The 15,873-nt window shown below is 28.9% G+C and overlaps 1 pseudogene across 1 annotated transcript; it reads left to right on the forward strand.

The window, feature by feature from the left end:
- Window positions 1–5,631: 5,631 nt before the first annotated feature.
- LOC111276301 (putative LRR receptor-like serine/threonine-protein kinase At1g53440) lies at window positions 5,632–9,542 on the forward strand (annotated as a pseudogene). The gene is made up of 8 exons (XR_016333603.1): window positions 5,632–5,759; window positions 6,833–7,030; window positions 7,095–7,216; window positions 7,367–7,484; window positions 7,644–7,854; window positions 7,952–8,189; window positions 8,730–8,883; window positions 9,022–9,542. The product of XR_016333603.1 is annotated as a putative LRR receptor-like serine/threonine-protein kinase At1g53440 (transcript).
- Window positions 9,543–15,873: the final 6,331 nt, after the last annotated feature.

Raw genomic sequence — 15,873 nt, forward strand, 5'->3', positions numbered from 1 at the left:
CTTTCACTCAAATTGAATCCTTTCTGTTGGTAGCCTGTGATGGATAAAGATTGAAATACCTTAGTAGTTTATGATGGACTATGATGTAAGGAACAATTTGAGAACCTTTAGTGGTCAAAGTCACCTAACCCTACATATAATCAATATCTAAAAAGCTCAGTCTTAGGATAGAATCATTTTTACCTAGTGATAGATGTAATTCAAAGGTAAGACACAAGAAGAAATAGTTATGATCTAACCGGTTTGTTTAATCTGTGTGTTTGTATCATTTTAGTTAGTGATTACATTATCATGTCATACATCATTTTTATTGTCATATGTAACATTGTGCATTGCATCACTTTCATTTCATCCATGAAACTAACCATTTTATTTGTTTGACCTTGTGTATTTGCATTATCTTGTCATATATCTGCATCATTTTCATATTATTCATCCATGAAAATACACATTTCATTTATGCATCAACATACCAAACATAAGGCATAGCATATCATTTCTAATCATAATTATGATATTTAAGGTTCAAGGATAGCTTCACCAACCCAAAATTCCACACAATCAACTCACCAATACAATACAAAGGCTTGAGCCAGACAGATGGAGCAAGAAAATTTTAATCATCTTGAGAGAATAAAAAAAGCCCGAGAGAAGCTAAAAGGGGAGTTGAATAAGATTTCAGAGGCCTTGAATAAGCTAAACAAAGAAAAAAGAATATAAGGGAATACTAGCCAACAGGACCATCCATTACAAGAGGTGGTTGACCCTCTATAACTACCTAGTTTTGGTCCACTTCAAGCCCAGTTTATACAAAAGGTTCCACTATAATAATTCACATATCTTACTTATCCTGAAATGCCATCAGCTTTGAACCTAAGGCACTACTATAGTTATGTGAATCTTGTCTTTACTGAAAAGGCTTGAAACCAATCCAAGTTCCTGATTTGGATTATCTAAAGGAAAAAAAGAGAGAAAAAGCAAAAGTGATTGAATTTCTAAAAGATCAAAAGATTAGTATGCTGAAAGAGAGGCTACGAGCAGTGGAAGGAGTAGGTTTTTATGGTTTCATAGATGCTGTTATGCTTTTTTTAGTCCCAAATGTGATTTTTTCTCCAAAGTTTAAGGTGTCAGAGTTTAAGAAGTATGATAGTACAAAGTGTCCAAAAATCCATATTATCATGTACTGTCGAAAAATAGTTGCCCATGCTAATAATGAAAAACTATTAATGCATGTATTCCAAGACAACCTCACTGGCTCTACTGCTAGGTGGTATGTCCAGTTGGATAAGACTCGTATTAATTCTTGGAGTGATATGGCTCATGACTTCATTAATTAGTACCGGCATATCATAGACTTAGCCCTTAATCATCTTTCTTTATAGAATATGAAAAAAAAATGACTGAATCATTCAAAGAATATGACTAGAGGTGGAGGGATATAGCTTTTCAAGTGTAGTCTCTTCTGACTGAGAAAGAAACCATAATGTTATTTGTCAGCACTTTGAAATCTCTATATTATAAAAAGATGACAGGGAATGCCACAAAAAATTTTGTCAACATGGTGATCTCAAGTGAAATCATTAAAAATGCCATTAAAAATGACTAGTTAAAAAAGGAAAAACCAAGAAGGCATCAGATAAGAAAGAGACTGAAGCTCAAACCATTGACAGATAGTTCAAAGGTAATTAATCCTATCCACAAGGTTACTTTTCATACTATCTTGTCAACAGGTTTATGATTCAGAGTTCTACATTTTGAATGGTAAAGATCAAGTTTGAAGTTATCGAGGAATAAATCCAAGGTGTATTTGTTAAGTCACCTATTTAGTGAGATTTCTCTAATTGTCTCTCTCTAGTTGTTAATTAACTCTAGTTTTAGTTAAAGAAGAACTTTGTATATCCATTATTTAATAATGAAGATTTTTCTGGTGATCCGTAGTTTTTTCTCTTTACACTGAAAGATTTTTCATATAAATCTTAGTGTGTTTTATTTTTTTTACATTTTTTATTATTGATTATTGTCTATTGCTATAGGTTTATTACAATATATTGCTTATGTATTCTTGTGTTTATTGTTTCAGGCCCAACAAGTGGTATTAGAGTGAGGGTTATTTTGAGACAACGATATAGAAGTAGTCCAAAACAGAAGTAAATTCTATTTGAAATCATAGAAGGTGATATAGGATCCATGATAAAAGTGATAACATTAAATTATTCAATTTGAAAGCCTATGATGAAAGATCATTTATATTGTAAAAATTTGTATGAACCGGTATTGAGTGATTCAACTAAACCAACATATATGAAAGATGAAAACTGGATGAAGTTAGGCAGAAAGATGCTAGTTACAATCAATTAATGGGTTGATATCAGCATGTTTCATCATGTAGCATAGGAGACATATGCCCACACTGTTTGAAAAAAATTGACAACATTGTATGAGAAAAAAATAGGTATGAATAAAGTTATGCTTGTTAAAAAACTTACAACTTTACAATATAAGGATGAACGATTTATTATAAAGCACTTGAGTGATTTTCAAGATATATTTAATGGGATGACTATTATAAAGCTTAAGATGGATGATAAAGTAAAGGTATTATTTTTTTTTTTGGTTCATTGCTAGACAATTGAAATATTCTAGTTATAACTATTCTTAATTCAGTTCCTGATTATAAGATGACATTGGAGATAGTAAAAGATAGTATATTTAATGAAAAGTAAGATGAAAAGATGTAGACCTTAAAAATCAAGCTCTAGTCATAGAGAATAGGGGTATAAACGTTGACAAAGGTTAAAACTTAAAAGGTTGTAGTAAGTCTAAACATAAATTCAAGTCCAAAGATAAAGTGAAGTGTTTTCATGATGGTAAAACAAGTCATATAAAATGACACTGTAAAATCTTAAAGCAAGAACGAAAAGATGAGAAAGACAAGAGTTCAGATGATGGCAATGTTGCAGTAGTAAATTTAGATAGTGATTTAGTTACTTTAATTTATACACATAGTGATTGTAATCATGTTGGTGATCCCAATATTGAATGGATAGTTGACACAGGAACGGTATATCATTGTATTCCTAAGAGAAAGTTGTTTACAATTTACAAAGCAAAAGACTTTGGTTGTACTAAGATGAAAAATAAGAGTATGTCATAGATTGTTAGGATTAGTGATATTGTTATACAAACTAGTACAGACTGTATGTTAACTTTAAGGGATGTCAGAGACATTTTAGATATGAGAATAAATTTGCTTGCTATTAATATCCTTGATAAGAAAAAATATGAGAGTCGACAAAAAAAAAAAGATAGTGAAACCTTTTCAAAGGATCTATAGTAGTTACAAGGAAAAACTATGCTGCACAATGTATAAGACATGGATGTAATTAAACGGTAACTAGGTAAATACCATTAAAGATGATGCTTCAGTAAACTTGTGGCATAAAAGGCTAGCATACATAAGTAAGAAAGGGTTACGAGTTTTGGCAGAGTAATCTCATTCCATTGACCAAAGGTATATCTCTCGATTCATGTGATTATTATTTGTTTGGTAAGCATCATAGAGTTTATTTTCGTAAAAGTTCTCAAAGAAAAGAAAATAGATTGAAATTGATTTATTCTGATATATGTGGTCCCATTAAAGTTAAGTCATTAGGTGGTAACAAGTATTTTATTACTTTTATTGAAGATGCTTCACGTAAGACTTGGGTGTATATGTTGAAAAACAAAAGTTAGGTATTACAGTCTTTTCAAAAATGTTATGTTATGATGGAAAGGATGATAGGATTATCCTTGAAGTGTATTCTGACTGATAATGATAAGGAATACACATCTAAAGACTTTGAAGAATACTGTTCAAAGTATGGGATCAGACATAAGATGATAGAACATGGAACACCATAGCATAAATGGTGTAGATGAAAGGATGAATTGCACCATTATGAAAAAAGTTAAATGCATATTGAGGATGGCAAATTTACCAAAGCCATTTTGGGTGAAACAGTCAACATAACTTGTTATTTGTTTAACAGATCATCATCAGTTCTTTTAGGCTTTGACATTCTAAAAAGAATATGTACAGGGAAAGATGTTTCATACTCTCACTTGAAAGTTTTTGAGTGTAAAGCATTAATGCATGTGCTGAAAGAACAGAGGTCAAAGCTTGATAGTAAAGTCACACAGTGTGTGTTTGTGAGATATGATGATGAGAAATTTGGTTACAAGGTATTGGATCCAATAAAGAGAAAGATAGTCAAAAGTAGAGATGTAATTTTTCATGAAAAAAAACCATTGTAAACCTTGAGAAAAATGAGAAGACTACACAAGTTACTGTTAAGTGTGATGTTTCAACACTAACAAAAGTTTCACAAGAAAGAGCCACAGATGGTGGAAATGAGTAAAAAATAGAACTTGAGGATATAAATGAGCTAGCCACAATTAGTGATAAGCCAAATGCAATTAGTTTTGAGCAGGGGGAGCAATCCTTTCTACTTGAGAGTGTTGAGTAGAAGGCGCTACCTTCGACATCAGGTGATATAGAGTTTCAGCCTAAAAGATATACTAGAGAGCACAGGCCATCTACCAGGTATTCAAGTTTAGATTTTATTTTAATTACCAATGAAAGGAGGCCAGAGAATTTTCAAGATGTGCAGACTATTCCAACTAAAGAGCATTGATTAAAAGCAATGAAAGAAAAGATGGAGTCATTGCTAAAAAATGATACTTATGATCTTGTTAAACTTTCAAAAAGGAAGAGGCCATTGAAAAATAAATTGGTGTTTAAGTTGAAAAAAGATGGTGACAAACTAGTAAGGTACAAAGCTCAATTCGAGGTAAAAGCTTTTTTTCAAAAACTTGGCATCGATTTTGATGAGATCTTCTCTCCAGTTGTGAAGATGAGTTTCATTCGAGTGGTGCTAGGATCAGCAGCTAGTTTAAATATTGAGTTTGAACAACTTAATGTTAAAACTGCATTCTTGCATGGTGACTTATAGGAGGACATTTATATGAATCAACCTGAGGGTTTTGAAGTGAAAAGAAAAGAGCATTTAGTTTACAAATTGAAACAAATATTGTATGGCTTGAAACAAACTCTACGACAATGACACAAAAAGTTTGATTCTTTTATGATAAGTCACAGCTATTAAAGAATGGCAGCGGATCTTTGTGTGTATATTAAAAAATTTTCTAATGGTAACTTCATTATTCTCTTATTATATGTTGATGATATGTTGATTATGGGATAAGATGCTGGTATGGTTTACAGATTGAAAGAACAATTGTCTAAGTCCTTTGACATGAAAGATTTAGGTTTAGCAAAGCAACTCATCCGTATGGACATTATCAGGGATAAGAGAGTTAGAAAGCTGTGGTTGTCATAGAAAAAGCTTAGTAGATTAACATGCAACATGCTAAATTAGTTAGCAATCCACTTACCAATCATTTTCATCTGAGCAAGAAATCTTATCCGGTGTCTAAGGAAGAACAATTAGCTATGTCTAGTATTCCTTATTCTTTTGTAATTAGTTCTTTAATATATCTTACGATTTGTACACGACCTGACATTGCTCATGCAGTTAGTGTAGTGAACAGATTTCTTTCTAATTCGAAAAAAGTTCACTGGGAAACAATGAAATGGGTTTTCAGATATTTGAGGGGCACCTCAAAATGTACTTGAGTTATGGAGTTTCACAACCAGTTCTAAAAGGGTTTACTGATGTTGACATGGCAGGTGATCTAGATAGTATGAAATCTACTTCAAGGTATTTGTTCACTTTTGTAGAAGGAGCTGTGTCTTGGCAGTCTAAGTTACAGAAGTATATTGCTTTGTCAACTACAGAGGCCGAGTATATTGTAGCAACTGAAGCAAGTAAAAAAATGCTTTGGATGAAATATTTTCTTCTTGAATTTAGGTTGAATCAGAAAGAGTATGTGATGTTTTGTGATAGCGAGAGTGCTTTAGATTTGAGTAAAAATGCCATATACCATGCTAGAACGAAGCACATTGATGTTAGATATCACTAGTTACTTTCAGTGAGTGAGGAACAACAGATGTTGTTGAAGAAAGTTTATACTGATAAGAATGTAGTAGATATGTTGACTAAGATACTTCCCAGAGAGAAGCTTGAGCTCTGCAGTAACTTGTTTGAAATGAATTCCTTGGCCAAGGTAAGTTCCAAATGAAACTATTATAGTGATGAATCTCCTTCTAATGGGGCTAGAAAGGGAGATTGTTAGAAAAATAGGGTTCAACCCCATGTAATTGGTTTTGGACCAATCAAAGGCCATGGGCCTTAGTTTTTCTTTTTACACAGTGTCCTAACTACTTAATAAAAAAAGGTGAGTGTCCAAAACCAAGAAGAGAAAAAAAAAAGCCAAAAAAATAAAGAGAAAAGGGAGAAGGGAAAGTTAGTTGAACGAAAGTTGATCAGTGATTTGATTGAGCTGAAATTTTGTTAGCAGGTTTATGATTCAAAGTTCTACATTTTGAATGGTGAAGATCAGGTTTGAAGCTCTCTAAGAACAAATCTAAGGTGTATTTGTTGAGTCACCTATTTGGTGATATTTCTCCAATTGTCTCTCTCTAATTGTTGATTAGCTCTAGTTTTAGCTAGAGAAGAACTTTGTATATTCATTATTTGATAGTGGAGATTTTTTTGGTGATCCGTAGTTTTTTCCCTCTACATTGGAGGGTTTTTTATGTAAATCTTGGTGTGCTTTATTTTTCTTACATTTTTTATTATTGATTGTTGTTTATTGCTGTGGGTTTATTACAATATATTACTTCTGCATTGTTATATTTATTGCTTCAGGCCCAATAAATTTGGCTACAAAGGGCAAGTAGTTTTGGAGGATTTCAATATTATAGAGGAAGCTGGTGGTTCGGTAGGGGCATCACCAGGGAATTCAATGTTGATGTAAATGGAAGTACTTTGGAGATTCACTCATACTGGAGAGGGAAAGGAACCACTGCCATTCCCGACAAAGGGGTCTATGGACCACTTATATCTGCTACCACAGTAACTCCTAGTGAGTCCATATCACATGGAAGAACTGGCTCCTTGCTAAACTTTAGCTTGTCTTCTTTAGACTTCAAGTTTGACACCAGACTTCAAGTCCATTGCTGCTATTGTAATTGACTCATGTGTGATTGTCATCTTGCTATTGATCATCCTCAGACTGAAAGGTTACTTGGGGGGCAAAGATGATGAAAACAATGGTAAAGCCATAAATACAAGAAATATTTGCATAACAATTATCTTTGCCTTTGATTGTTACTTTCTTAGGATCAAAAAAGAAGAGTAGAATATGTTATTGTTTCTGTTTTTCTCTATGATGGGTTAAATTTTTTTATCTGTTCATATTACAGAACTTCATGGGCTAGAACTTCAATCTGGCTATTTCAGTTAAGACAAATTAAGGTGGCTACCAATAATTTTGATTCTGCAAATAAGATCCGCAAAGGAGGATTTGGTCCAGTATACAAGGTAATATTTGTTGTCGTTTTAATCTAAGATTGGAAGCCTAATGGTTATAGTATTCAGATACAGATGAAGTGTCTAGTTTATGACATGCAATCTTAGTACTAAAAGGGAGAAGAGATTAATTTTTGAACTTTTCTTAAATTTCAATCTGCTTGTTTGTAGGGTGCATTGTCAGATGGTACAGTAATTGCAGTTAACCAGCTATCCTCTAAATCTAAGCAAGGAAACCGTGAATTAGTGAATGAGAGAGGGATGATTTCTGCATTGCAACACCCAAATCTTGTGAAGCTTTTTGGCTGTTGTATTGAAGGAAATCAGCTGTTGCTGATATACGAGTACTTGGAAAACAACAGTCTTGCTCGTGAACTTTTTGGTAATTGCTTCACTACCATCTTATATAACATCTAACAGTAGTTCTAGATTGATAATGATGACTAACAATCTCTCCTTTTTTCAATCTTTCTTTCCAGGTCGTAATGACCAGCGTCTTACATTGGAGTGGTCAACAAGAAAGAAAATATGCTTGGGAATAGCAAGAGATCTAGCTTATCTTCATGAGGAGTCAAGACTGAAGATTGTTCACAGAGATATTAAGGTAACAAATGTGCTGCTTGATAAGGATCTCAATGCTAAGATATCTGAGTTCGGATTAGCAAAACTCGATGAAGAAGAGAACACCCATATCAGCACAAGAATAGCTGGAACATAGTGAGTCTCCTCCCCTTCTCTCTCTCTCTCTCTCTCTCTCTCTCTCTCTCTCTCTCTCCCTCTCTGAATCTTTTTGCTTGAATTTTTTATTTTTCTGTTATAAGAGATTAAATATTGAAATATGGGCTCGAAGAGTTTATTCCCTTGAGTTTGGATAAATATGGAGAAAAAGTTGTCTATTCTTATAAAGACATTTTGTTGATGTTTAGTCCACAATATATATATATATATGTATATCAGCTTTTAGTAGAAAGAGAGCTTTAACTCAGCGGGTTTGTTTAATCACTTTTAAGAGGTGACATTTGGTTTGAGGCTCAAATCTCAGCACTTGCACAGCCCTTTTCCCTATCCCAGGCTGCGGCCTCTTTTGTTCCAATAAAAAAAGATGGCATTAGGGAATTAGCAGATGGCTTAGCAGTATGATGTGAATTACCTGTAATATGTCAAACTTTGACTGGGGTAGTGTTCTCTGATGCTGCTTTGAGGCTTCTGGTTCTCGGCTCCTATATTCAACATTTTCTATGTCCTTTTCTTATCCAGAGGTTACATGGCGCCTGAATATGCAATGAGGGGTTACTTGACAGACAAAGCAGATGTTTATAGCTTTGGTGTTGTTCTTTCGGAGATTGTTAGTGGGAAGAGTAACACAAATTACAGGCCTAAGGAGGAGTTTGTTTATCTCCTTGATTGGTGAGCTCTATTTATCAGCTTTTGCATTTTTACTGTGTAATCTTTGGTTTCGGACTTATGTTTTTCTTTGTTTTTCTTACGTGTTATTCAAATATGCGATCCTCGACTCATTAGCTAACTTTTATACCGAATATGATTGTAGGCCTATGTCCTGCAAGAGCAAGGAAACCTTTCAGAGCTTGTCGATCCAAGTCTCGGTTCAAACTACTCAAAAGAAGAGGCATTAAGGATGCTTAACTTTGCTCTTTTGTGCACCAATCCATCTCCCACTCTAAGGCCATCCATGTCTTCTGTAGTAAGTATGATGGAAAGCAAGATTCCTGTCCAAGCTCCATTAATCAAGCGCAAGGATGCGGAGCAGGATGCAAGGTTTGAAGCCTTTGAGTTGCTATTACACGACAGCCAGACGAATGTCTCAATATTTTCTCATGATAGTCAGGCACCAAGAAGCGCATCTATGGATGGACCATGGATTGATTCTTCAATATCTCTCCCAAATGAGACTCGAGAACATTCTTCATCAAGTATGCTTCTGAAAACTCCTTGAGAACAACTTTGATTGATTTCGTGCTCTAAAATTGTTGGTCCTTTGACTCAGATTCTTTGTAATGGAAATATAGATATGAAAAAGTTATTAAAATCAGATATAAGGTGAAGAAAAATGTTTTGATATAATGTGTAGATGGACATGTCCAAATTTATTGTATAAAGAAGAGTTTATTGAATGAATGGAGATTTTGTTTGATTTAATGGCCACTGGTTTCTCACTTTGTTATGGTACTGGTAAGCACAGATGTGCTCTATTTGTTTATTTTGTTGTCATGATGAAATGCAGTAAAATCCCAGTTTAGAAAAGAAAAAAAAAGGGTGGTTTATGGTTATGGTACCATTATTAAAAGGTATAGAAATTACGAGTTGGGTTTGGTGCGCTACCCATTGCAGGGTTTGGCTCTGCAAAAATATTTCCCTGTAATGGTTATAGTTAGCCTACTTAGAATTTTGATCTCTTAGATATAAAATCAAATTTAATCCTTCTCAGATCATTGTAGAGAGACTGCAAGTTATGTAATTAGAGTCAGCTCTTTCTGATCTTATGATTTAAATTTAAAGATTTTAAATTTAAAATTATCAAATTCTATTAATCAGAATGTTATCAGAAAAAGCAACTAAACTATGTTTTGTAAGCCATTCTAAGACCCCACTTGGATGATCAATTAAAGTCAGTGAATTAAGATTAAACCCTATAATTGAACTGATCATCCATTTAAGTTACAGGCTATTTTGCTTTTTCAACATGCTGAAGTTATTTTTTGGATTGGAGCTCAAAGCTCTAGGAAAAACCTCACCCAATATTATATTTTTTTTCAATTAAATCCCTAACTTTTTTTTTACCTTTAAATCTTTTCCTTTTCTTTTTCCTTTTTATTTTTTGCTTTATTTTATTTATTTTTATTTAAAATTTTAAAATAACTTTGTTAATTTAATATAATAAATAAAATATGATATATAATTATATAATAAAATAATTATAAAATAATTATAAAATAAATAAATACTAAAATTTATAATCAAATAAATATTTAATAAATTAAAATAAATATTTTGTAATTAATATGAGTTAACAAAAATATATAATTACATAAATAATAAAAATAATAAGTTTGAAAATAATAATTTTAATTATCATTTTTTATTTTTATTACATTTTTCTTACTATTATTATTATTTTTACATTTAAATACATATTTTATAATTAATTTTAATTTTATTATTATAATACTCAATCTCATTAATATAATAACTAATTTTATCATTATTTTTTTTAATCTTATTAAAATTAATCTCACCCTCAAATTATGAATCTTCATCTATTTTATCTTTATAAATATCTAGTTAAATAATATTTTATAGCAAATATTATTATTTTTATATGACGGTGGCCTAGTGGGATGCCGAGAGACGCTGACAGGACAAGGCACCAAACACAATACGGTTTTACTGCATTTATTGATGGATCAACCGGTTGGTTGAAGATCTGCTCAGCACATGTGGCGTCCTCTTTTCGACCATGCTAGTACGGGCTACCCTCATAATTATACTTGTAATTTTATTTCTCTGCACTATGGATATGAATGTCAAATGAAATTGTAAATTTTATTAATACTAGAACGATAACAGTACGGTATTTCGGGTCAATTTTTTTTATTTTATTATCTTTATTTAATTTTTATTATAAAATTTAGTTAATAAAAAAAAGCAAAAGGTCAAAAGAAAACCTAAATAAAGGTGATATATGAATATTTTAGTTATCTTTTTTTTTTTATAAAATTTATCTAATTAAAAAAGTAAAAATCACAAACAAAAATTAAAAAAGTTAAAAAGACCAAAACGAAAAAAAAAAAAGAAAAGAAAAAATTAAAAAAAGAAAAACTCATAAATCATGGACAACTTTATTGAGCTTAAAATTTTAATTTTTTAAATTAAAATATTAAATAATAATTTTATTAATGAATATATATATATAATTAAGTTAATAATAAAATATATTTTTTGAAATAGGTTAGGATAGAGTTCTTTAAATGGGTTTTCACTCCAATCTTGTTTCTCTAAAAAAATTTGATTAGTCTCAAATCGATCTCCATTAAAAAAATATATCTTTATTGGATTAGGATGGATTAAAATTCATCAAATACAAATTATTTTGATATCTTTATTAATTGATATCTTTGATTACAAAATTTATCTAATTAAAAAATATAAAAAAAGAAAAAAAAAAACAAATGGAGGTGTCCCGTTGACACTTTCAATTACCTCATTTGTCATAAAATTAATTTAATTAAAGAAAACATAAAAAAATGGAAAAGAAAACTCATTAGGGTATTAAATAAACATTCTAATTGAGTTTCAAATGTTAATATTTTAAATTAAGATATTAAATAATAACTTTATTAATTAAAAAATAAAAAGAAAAAAAGAAAAAAAAAAGGAAAAGAGAGATAAGTGGAAACCATTTTAATTTACTTTAAAATGTTAATATCTTAAATTAAGATATAAAATAATAATTTTATTAATATAATACATCAATTTTGTATTGCCTGGTGTTCTTAGCCTTATAATTTTTTTTCTAACAAAATATATATAAATATAAAATTAAATATATAATAAAATATATACTTTTATATATACTATGGGATGACTTGAGGCAAAACATCCTAAATATGCTTTTGAGCCATCCCCACTTTCTTAAACAAAAAATTAGCATAACTTGATCGAAAAAAACTTTTTACAAAAATGTATATTGAATCAAGATGGATTAAAATATATTGAATACTAATTATTTTGCTATCTTTATCAATTGACTCATTTGTTGTAAAATTTATCTAATAAAAACTAAAAAAAATAAACAAAAGGGAATGCTATGTCAACGCCTTCATTGACATTATTTATTACTAAATTTATATAATTAAAAAAATAAATGAAAAAAGTAAAAAAGTAAAAAGTAAAAAAATAAAAAAATTGATCTATCGGATTGGGTTAGATCAAAATTCATTGGAAATGAATTGTTTTGCCATACTTATTTATTGACTTTTTTTCTTATAATATTTATCTAATTAAAAAAAGTGAAAGAAAAAACCCAATTAGGATGTTACCTAAACAACTTTATTGAATTTTTTCACAAAATTTATCTAAACTAAAAAAAAAAGTTGAATAGTTTAAAAACAAGTAAATGAGAAAAGAAAATAAGGTGTCATATCGACACTTTAAACGTGGAAAAAATAAAAGTAAAAATGAGTAAAATTCATATAATGGATTGATATGTTACATTTTAATTATCTATCAATAAAGTATTTTTATTAAATTCTATCCTAAACCATAAACTCACATACGATAAAATCTTATTTTTGAAAAAAACTCAATCTGATCCCAAATTAAAAAAAAAAAAAACCTATTGGCTCTAGATAAATTGAAACCCATCGAATACAAATATTACACATAAAAAGAAAAGAAAAGAAAAATATACATTTTTAATCAATAATATTAAATGGATCTCTTATGCACAAATTTTTAAAATATAAAATATTGATTAGATATTAAAAAGGAAAAAAATAAACAAAAAAAAAAGAAAAGAAAAAAGAAATGCATTGGAGTGTCACGTTCACCTCATTAAACCTTCATATATACAAAATTTAAAGTATAAATGAAAGAATGAAGGAAAAAAAAATGAAGCCAAATGGAATGGCAAGAAGATTTATTAAATTAAGTAATTAAATAATAATCTTATTAATATAATATATAAATATAAAATTAAATGAATATTAAAATATATATTTATATCATGAATTAAAAAAAAGATTGAAAATGATACAAAAAGTAAATCCCAAAGTGACGACAAATTCTTTGAAATATCTTTTTAAAAAAATTATCAAATAAAAAATATATTTTTAATTAATAATATCAAATGAGCCCTATTTTAAAAAAAATTAAAATATAAAAAAATTATTGAATAGTAAAAAAGAAAAAAAACAAATAAAAAAATAAAAAGGAAATAAATGACTTGATACGTGATACATCTTTGGAATTAAGTCGATCACACCAAAAAAAAATTAAAATCTTGAAAATATTTATTAAATATTTAAAACAAGAAAATCAATAGATAAATGAAAAAGTAAAAAAAAAAAAAAAAAAACCCACAGTGCTTGGTACACCTTTAGTATCAAGTGAGTTTCATATAAAAAAAAATTTAAAATTAAAAAAATATTTTTAAAAAATCTAAAAACAAAAAAAAAAAAGCAAAAAAGTAAGAAAATTGTATAAAGTGGACCCACCTTTAAAAATTTTAAAATTTAAAAACTATTTATTATATGTAAAAAAATAAAAAAATAGTTAAAAAAAGAGCAACTTATAGGTAACAAACATTAACCATCCAAAACAAAAATTTATATAAAAAATCATATAAGAATGTTTTTCTTTTAAACCTTTTAGGAACAATAGCTAAGGTTTATATATATATATATATATATGAAATAATTATGCCAAAATTGGTTGTGAAAAGACTAAAAAAAAAAGTGATCTTCCAATGCCTCATTTTCTCTTCCATAGATTGAAAGGAAATTGTAAGAACTCTTATTGCTTCTAAGAAAATTCGGGGTTTATTATTGTTAGTAGAATCATTATAAGTGTTTGTGCTAAGCTGAATTGCTAGGGATAAAACCCTAAAATCAAAGAAAGAGAGCGATTATGACAAAGGTCGAATAAGGTTTCAGCGTCAGTGTTCCGATACTCAATTAAAAGATTGCCCAATAAGTAAAGTAGAAAGGGGAATATAAAAAAGTTAAAAAAAAAAAAGCAAGATAGTGAAGATAAGTAAATGATACTTGAATAGCCCTATTTACACTTGAAAAGTTAAGGGTTTTGGGTAGTTTTAACTGCTCAAAATTAGCCTTCGAAAGGATGATTTGAGAGACAAAATTGACTTAAATGTTAACCTTTCACTTAAAGTTTAATAAATTAACATTTAAGAGAATTCGTTGGATAAATTAATAAGATGATCGAATTAACGTAACATTGTAAGCTCGAATTGATCTGACATATTAAATCGATTTAATAATAAAAATTATTCTAATTATTTACTAACAATCTTGAGTAAGAAAAATATCATTTTACTCTTTAAACTTAAAAATACCCTTAATAATAAATATTTAGACTCAGCTGGACAAGTAGTAGATTTATTCATATTTGCAAACTGATTGCGCTAAATAAAAGGGGTTTTATTGATTATAAAAATTAATTAAATTAAATTTTAATTTTACTAATCATTAGTGTATATTTATTTTCAAAAAATTCTACTTAAATCCGTACTTAAAATTTTGCACTTGCTATATATATTATTTTATCTCCAATCAAGGTTGAGCAAGAAGGAAGCAGGGTCACGATCTCTCAAAAATTTTTATCTCCTTTTTATATAATAATGATCTCACTTAATTATTATTTTAAATTTTTTTAAAATTATTGTGTGGCCTTCTTTTCACCATGTTTTTTCACCACTGTGTCCTTCCCTCGTTTGCTAATCTAGAAAAAAGTCACTTGACCATGGAAAGAAAATGAAAAGTCAAAATATTAGGCTATGGCCCTTATTCGTCACATGTCAGACGGTTTATACTAGAGAAGGGCTGCTGTCAAAATATAACAAAACTTACGTCAAATTTTATGGTTGAAGTTTATAAAATTTTTTTATTAAAAATAAATAAATAAAAATCTAATAAAAAATTTAAATCAATAAATTTATAAAATTTAATATAAAAATAAATAATATATAAAAAGATTATTAAAAAAATTTTTATTGTTCAAATTTAATCGATATTTATTTAATGATAATTTTATAAATATTTTTATTAAAAATATTTATTTAATAAATATATTAAAATTTAATTAAAATTTACATTCATGTAATGAGATTTTTTAATTTATTATTTTTAATTTTAATTTATTTATTTTTAACAAAAAATTTCATGAACTGAAATTTTACGTAAACTCTTTATGTAAGAAATGATGTCAAAATATTTATTTAATAAATATATTAAAATTTAATTAAAATTTACATTCATGTAATGAGATTTTTTAATTTATTATTTTTAATTTTAATTTATTTATTTTTAACAAAAAATTTCATGAACTGAAATTTTACGTAAACTCTTTATGTAAGAAATGATGTCACTTTCACGTCTTTACAACATAAAAAAAAAAATGAGAGACTTGATATGAAAGAAATTGGTATGAAGCTAAAGAAGCTCAAAGTCAAGTTTTTAAAGCACATTGAATAGGCTTGATGAAGAAGCAATTGTTGATGTTTTTCTTGTTTAAAAAAAAAACCCCGAAAATATTAAAATATACCTTGGTTGTTTTCTCCATTCTGATTCGAATCTAGTGGCCACATTGCATTCAAGGCTATGGCCAACATAAAGACGAGGAGGCAGCCCATTGGTCGTCAATAATG

This window comes from Durio zibethinus, chromosome 25 (genome assembly GCF_047325235.1).
Source record: "Durio zibethinus cultivar Kanyao isolate XHJ-2024 chromosome 25, ASM4732523v1, whole genome shotgun sequence".
Lineage (NCBI taxonomy): Eukaryota > Viridiplantae > Streptophyta > Magnoliopsida > Malvales > Malvaceae > Durio > Durio zibethinus.